Source organism: Pangasianodon hypophthalmus, chromosome 3 (assembly GCF_027358585.1).
Source record: "Pangasianodon hypophthalmus isolate fPanHyp1 chromosome 3, fPanHyp1.pri, whole genome shotgun sequence".
NCBI lineage: Eukaryota > Metazoa > Chordata > Actinopteri > Siluriformes > Pangasiidae > Pangasianodon > Pangasianodon hypophthalmus.
Genome location: NC_069712.1, coordinates 3,362,121 through 3,368,771, shown reverse-complemented (window position 1 = coordinate 3,368,771; position 6,651 = coordinate 3,362,121). Strand labels below are relative to the sequence as shown.

The 6,651-nt window shown below is 42.0% G+C and overlaps 2 non-coding genes across 2 annotated transcripts; both read left to right on the top strand.

Moving 5' to 3' along the window:
• Positions 1-4,262: 4,262 nt before the first annotated feature.
• Positions 4,263-4,334, top strand: trnah-gug (transfer RNA histidin (anticodon GUG)). Its single transcript has one exon. It is a non-coding gene; the product is annotated as a tRNA-His (tRNA).
• A 1,685-nt stretch (positions 4,335-6,019) lies between these two features.
• On the top strand, positions 6,020-6,091 carry trnae-uuc (transfer RNA glutamic acid (anticodon UUC)). The gene has a single exon. It is a non-coding gene; the product is annotated as a tRNA-Glu (tRNA).
• Positions 6,092-6,651: the final 560 nt, after the last annotated feature.

The following is a 6,651-nucleotide window of genomic DNA, read 5'->3' as shown; positions in this document are numbered from 1 at the left end:
AAAAGGTAAAAATCATACTGATATAAAGTGGATGAAATGCTGGAAATGCTATTTTCATATATAAATGATAAATTAAACAGAAAGAATAAAAGTTAAGGAGGTGTAATGAGCAGTAATAAGTTACATTATAAACACCAAATTTCTGTACATTCATAGTTAAATGATCTGTACAGTGTAGCCAGTGTTGTGTTGATGTGTTTCGTGTTTGTGTGTGTGTGTGTGTGTGTGTGTGTGTGTGTGTGTGTGTGTGCGCGGTTAAATGCAACAGTATGCTCTGACGGGTCTCGCAGGAGGGATGTGGGAAGGTTGCTCATTTCTGAGAGTTATGGCCTGGGGAAAGAAACTGTTCAGGTGACGGCATATTTAATCAACGCTCGTCTTGCATCATGTTATGATGTAATTATCCGCAAGCTGTTCATTATTGCATCTGATGATTGACAGATCGCGAGCCATTATTTATCTCATCGGTTGAACCGATGCGGTTTGGACTATTGGATTTGTATCCGTGCTCGGAGAGGTTGAGTAATTATGAATGAGTGGTTATAACATTAATGCTGCTGAACCCGAGGCTGCTATCCTTTGTGGAGAGTAAATAAAAGAAAAAGTGTGGATTGTTTGGAATTACCCATGGCTTCGTCTCTAGATCTACAGCCTCCCATAAATGAATACAAATACTCCACATTTACATACCTTCACCTCAGGCACCTCTGAGTGAACACACACTCGCTTGCCATCCTTCCCTTCTCCTCTCTAGAACAGTGTTTAATCATGAGGATTGCTTTCTCTTTCTGAGTCTCAACTGCAAGTCTTCCCTGCCAGGTCGGGGTAATTGTCACCTCCAGAGCAGTTTGCAGGTGTCTGTTTACAGTTTATCATCTGCATAATCTAACACCTCCGCTAAATGAGCTCTGTCATCCAGGGGAAGTTTGTAGTGCGCAGGTGAAGGTGGCTGACAGCTCAGGATTGGGGCGCGTACACCACCGTCAATTAAAAGCTTTATGTCACAGAACGCCAGACTGTAGATTTAGTTCAGAGAGTGAAAATTCAATATTCTTTCTCACTGAGTCTCTTACATATCCTTCTTCCTATTTTCTCCACCATTTAGACCACGTCCTATTTGTCTTTTCTCAGCACAGCTCATCTGACTACCCTATACATGGCTCTCGATCTCACTCTCTCTTTCTGTCACGCTCTCTTTCTCTCTCTGGCTCTGTTCCTACTTCGAAAGCGGCTCTCATTTGTTCCTGGGTGATTAGGGTGTTCCCTGGCAGCCTTTTAACTGGCACTCATGTGAGAAATTTGGATAAAATCCCTTAAGGCAAATTTACAAACATGCCCGTAACGCTGACGATGCATTTTATTCCTAATGGCAAAGGGGGAAAAAAGGTGCAGTATTGTCAGAAAACTCACAAAATCCAGACTGTTTTATAGTGCTGATGTTAATAAACTCTTTAGTAATAAATCTCAGAGTTTAATGAGTAAAAACAATATCTACGTGATAAATTAATGAATTATCAGGCTGTAATGAACCAATTAAGAAAGGTTTCCTAATTATATAAGTTAGTATGTCTTTGGGTAAACTAAGTATATTAAGTAAGGTATAAAACTGTGTCTGTGGCATGCTGTTTTTGGAAAATAATCAGCGATGTGGTTGTGTGATGAAGCGGAGTTACTGTTACCACCCTGAAGTGTTTTATTACCCTATAACAGCCTGGAGTGTTTTCTTCCTTTTATACCACAGGAATGTGCTAACTATAAACAATTTGTAATTAAATAATGACTTGTCATACTTTTTATCCATTTATTGTTACAATTAATAGTGAGTCACATCCATAAAACAATTCAGTTCAATTTTATTTGTATAGCGCTTTTTCTAAATGGACATTGTCACAACCCAGCTTCAGAGAAATCTATAAATTCCGGATATAAATTTTAAATTTATAAAAACAAGTTCCTGTAATACCTGTGACACATAAAATATAAATGCGACTATAATGTATGAAAAAAATTGAAGCCAATTGTCCCTGTGTAGGAATTCTTAAAGGTTCTATGTAGAACCCTACAACAGTGTGGAAAATTGAAACCTAAGAACCATTAATTATCCAATGAACCCTTTAACAACCCTTAAAGGACCCATTTTTTAAGAGTGGCTGTATTAACTGGGTTAGTGTGTGGTACAAATTATTGGTGAATATTTTTATTCAGTCTACCAAGGATCTGTCTTTGTACACGGTACATTCTTAGAAAAAAAAGGGGTTCTTTGTATAGTTCAGGGTTCTTCACTTCCTAAAGCTGTTCTAGTTTGAAACTCTTTGTGGTAGGGAAGCACTCTGTTGTACTTCTGTGCTTGACTTACCTCCGAATTGCGAAATCAGGACACAGAATTACATTATTTTTGACCTCCGTGTGTTTGAGCTGCAAAGTGAGACAAAAATATGGATGCCTCAGGGTTCGTCTTTTATTTTTTTATTTAACAACAAGCTAGCCAGCTAACTGTGATGTGTGAGATATATTTTCGTCCTCAGAATAATGAACTGCACAGTCAGAGTTACTGACATATTTGCTTGTTAAATCTATATGTTGAATGATCTAAAGTAAATACTTGTACATACATTATAACTCATTATAAAAAATAAAGAAGTGCTACTTTGTTTACTGTTCATGCTGTGAGGCAGCCATTTTGATTTGATGTCACTTGATGGATTCAGGGTTGGGTATAAATTCCTGACTGTCCACGTAGAAATTCTTGATGGAGTTGATGGAGTGTTTTCTTTTGTTTTTCCTAGTCGGAGGTTGTAGTTATGAGTTTTCGTCGAAAGCAGCATAAGGTTCAACACAGAACTTTTCAGGTTCCCCCAGTGGGACAACCAAAGAACCCTTACCTACTGAGGATGTTATGCACTGTTAGAGATGGATTGGAGTAGCACATCATATTTTAAATAATATTTTCCATCATGTAAGTACATAAGTATACAATTAATCAACTGAGAGGTTTTTTTTTGTTGTTGTTGCAGTGGTGGAAATCACAACCTGAATGGGTTTAATCCAAACCCCAACAACTCCAAAACATGTAGGTTAATAAATAACATCAGCATGGACCTAATTCCTTCTGTGAATGGAAAATTTAAGAGTAAAAAAAATATTGTACAGACTTGAATAATGATTCAAATATTTGAGTAGTTGGATTATGTGCATTAAATGAATCTGTGCTGATGGGGTTCATGGAATTTATTTTACAGTTAAAGGGGTCCCTTGCTGTTTGAGAAGTTTGAGAACCTTTGCCTTAACATGTGCACAACTGGTTTTAAGCTACTGGTAATAAATAATTTGCAATATGTTGTACAGACTAACACAGTAAAGGAAAAATGCTATCCAACATTCTGGATACAGAAATTTGTTAACCAGGTCAAAGGTGTGCCTGTGCATCTCACTGTTTATCCAGAAGAGAAACAGCCCTCATAATACCTGAAGCATAGAGAGCCGTAATCATGAAGTTGTTAGTATTCTGCATCGTAGTTGCAGCAGCGCTGGTTAAAATGTGGGTCACAGCATGGATTTTCCACATCCCTCTTGTGGTCCCATATGGTCTAGCAGTTAGGATTCCTTGTCTGAGTTCTATGTACCAGGATTCAGCCAGCAGCTGCTTTGTCAGTGGGCACTACCAGGGCCGTCTGGAGTATGGTGAGTTGCGATCGTATAGTGGTTAGTACTCTGTGTTGTGGCTGCAGCAACCCCAGTTCCAATCTGGGTCATGGCATGCTTTTCCACATCCTGCATTCTTCAGTGGGAAAATGAAATGAAGCAAGACCTTGATATACATTGGGCCAGTGGTATGTCTGACTGTACTGTAGGTCAGAAGAGTCTAGCTTTGCCTGCTGTCTGGCACAGCTGTCTTTTACCCCATCCAACATTCTGGATAATGCCACTTGTTGACTGCCCCAGAGCTCAAACTAGACTCCACTCAACTCAAAAAATTCTCTCTATTCATCTGAAAAATCCTGGATTCTCACCAATTGATGCAACTCTTCATAGGCAGGCATATCCTCCCTGGTCCCATATGGTCTAGTGGCTAGCATTCCTGGCTTTCACCCAAGTGGACCTGCTTTGACTCCCGGTATGGGAATGTGTGTTTATAGAATCACCCAAGTTGAAATTAGCATTGCCTCTCCTAAAATCAATGCATGTCTGAGTTCTATGTCCCACGTTTCAGCCAGTGGCTGCTTTGTCAGAGTGAGGTGCTTGGGTCACCCGGTGTGTGGTGAGCCGTGATCGTATAGTGGTTAGTACTCTGCGTTGTGGCCGCAGCAACCCCGGTTCGAATCCGGGTCACGGCATAGTTTTCCCCACATCACTCTTGTACTCTAAGTTCAGGTAGGCTGTGTAACCAGCAGTGCTTCTTCAGTGGGAAAGAAAACAAGACAGGATCTTGACATATATTGGGCCAGTGGTACAACAGATAATGTCTGACTATATTGTAAGTCAGAAGAGTCTAGTTTTGCCTCAAGTCTCTTTTACCCCATTCAACATTCTGGATAATGCCACTTGTTGACTGCCACAGAGCTCAAACTAGACTCCACTCAACTCAAAAACTTCCCTCTACTCACCTGAAATGTCCTGGATTCTCACCAGTTGACACAACTCTTCATAGGCAAGCATTTCCTCTGTGGTTATATATGGTCTAGTGGCTAGCATTCCTGGTTTTCGCCCAAGTGGCCCTGCTTTGACCCCCGGTATGGGAACTTGTGTTTATAGAATCACCCAAGTTGAAATTAGCATTGCCTCTCCTAAAATCAATGCATGTCTGAGTTCTATGTCCCAGGTTTCAGCTAGTGGCTGCTTTGCCAGAGTGAGGCACTTGGGTTGCCAGGTGTGTGGTGAGCCGTGATCGTATAGTGGTTAGTACTCTGCGTTGTGGCCGCAGCAACCCCGGTTCGAATCCGGGCCACGGCATAATTTTCCCCACATCACTCTTGTACTCCAAGTTCAGGTATGCTGTGTAACCAGCAGTGCTTCTTCAGTGGGAAAACAAAACAAGATAGAATCCTGCTATATATATATATATATATATATATATATATATTGGGCCAGTGGTACAATAGATATCTACAATGTCTAATTATACTGTAGGTCAGAAGAGTCTTGGTTTGCCTCCTTGTGCTAGGCGCACAACTCACTTTTAACCCATCCAATGTTCTGGATGTGCTGCATCACTGTGTGGTATGGCGCCTGCAACGCGTCCTGCCGAAAGACCGTCCAACGCATAGTGAGAGCAGCTGAGAAGATTGTTGGTGTCTCTCTCCCCTCCCTCCAAGACATCTGCAGCACCCGTCTCGCCCGCACAGCCCTCTGCATTGCAGGTGATCCCACCCACCCGACACACAGCTTCTTCTGTCTGCTGCCATCATGGAGGAGACTGGGAGTCTTCAGGCCAGGACCAGTAGACTGAAGGACAGCTTCATCCACCAGGCTGTCAGGAAGCTAAACTCTCTCCCGGCTCTGCCTCCCCTCCCCTCTTCTGCACCATGCACTGACAATCTCTGACCCTCTGACACACACCAACCCCGCCCCCCCCCACCCATTCCCCAGGACCTTCACCAGTCACCAGTGCAGCATTATCCCATGCTCTACCTCATATATCATTGGACTGTAAACTACCTCTTCTGACAGTTTAACTTTGTCACTTTAACTTTGTCACTTTAACAGTCTGCTCTTTGCACTACTCACTTTACATCTGCACTGTTTGCACTCTATCTGTTGTGCCTTGTAGATCTACATTTATACTCTATTTATATGTATCCATTTGCATTTCCATTTGTATTTTTACATCCTTTTTTGTGTGTGTTATCTGTATGCACCTAGGGTCTGAGAGTAATGTAATTTCAATTCTCTGTATGTGCTGAACGTGGCAGAATTGACAATAAAGCAGACTTTGACTTTTGACTTTGACTTTGATAATGCTTTGTTGTCTTCCACAGAGCTCAAACTAGAGTCCACCCAACTCATCAAACAAGACCAGGATTCCCATATGGTCTAGCGGTTAGGATTCCTGGTTTTCACCCAGGCGGCCCGGGTTCGACTCCCGGTATGGGAACTTGCCTTTACTGTACCACCCAAGCTGAAATTAGCATTGCCTCTCCTAAAAATCGATGCATGACTGAGTTCTATGACCCAGGTTTCAGCCAGCCGCTGCTTTTCTGTCACTGTGACCATGCTCCTGCTTCTAGATGTGTGGTGAGCCATGACTGTAGAGAGGTTAGTACTCTGTGTTGTGGCTACAGCAAATCTGGGTCACAGCATGGATTTTCCACACCCCTTGTACTCTGAGTACATGGGTCATAACTAGTAGACCTTAACTACGACAGAGCTCAAACTTAACTACCAAAGAGCCCACCTAACCCAAAAACTGACTTAAATCAACACCTCAAATCAGTAAACACTTTATCCTGGTCAGGGTGGCAGTGGATCCGCAGTCTATACTGTTATTAAAAACTGTCTCTATTGCACCCAAAGGAAGGTGTCTATCTGTGTGTGCTTTTCTGGAGAAGACAATGACAAGTCCACCTTCCCCTCCCCACATGTTACGTTACACCAGGAATGCTGGGCATGAGGCAGCAATACACAGTGGATGGGATACCAGTCCTCACAGGGCAC